Source organism: Penaeus monodon, chromosome 23 (assembly GCF_015228065.2).
Source record: "Penaeus monodon isolate SGIC_2016 chromosome 23, NSTDA_Pmon_1, whole genome shotgun sequence".
Lineage (NCBI taxonomy): Eukaryota > Metazoa > Arthropoda > Malacostraca > Decapoda > Penaeidae > Penaeus > Penaeus monodon.
Genome location: NC_051408.1, coordinates 7,291,958 through 7,292,398, shown reverse-complemented (window position 1 = coordinate 7,292,398; position 441 = coordinate 7,291,958). Strand labels below are relative to the sequence as shown.

Genomic DNA, 441 nt, shown 5'->3' with positions numbered 1-441 from the left:
GAAATGTCCAGTCTCATTTGCTGCTGAGGTTTTATTCAAGACAACGTAATTTTATATTTTATGGAATTTCTTGAATGGCCACTGCTATTATTACATTAACCCTCTCAGGAATATATAGTTTTTTTTTCCTTTGGCATTTTATTTTTTTATTTTTTTCTCTGGCATTTTGATTTTAATTTTCCTTTGGAATTTTTTTTTTATTTCTTTAGCTTTTTAATTTTCCTTTTGTTTCCTTTATTTTTTTTTGTTTCTTTTCTTCCTCCGGCTTTTTCCTCTTTAGATTTCTCTCTCTATTTTTTTTATTCGTTTTTCCTTCAACAAATTTTTAAAATATTCGCCTTATTCGCTAACCCTGACCACGCTATCTACCAAATCATTATTTTTCCAAACTTTTCAACATACAGACATTCAAGCATATTCCAAATCTGACAATTTTCCTCC

At 28.6% G+C, this 441-nt stretch overlaps 1 protein-coding gene across 1 annotated transcript in view; it reads left to right on the top strand.

The window, feature by feature from the left end:
* LOC119588113 overlaps positions 1 to 441 on the top strand; it is a 3,469-nt gene that overhangs the window by 2,039 nt on the left and 989 nt on the right. The window lies entirely within an intron of this gene.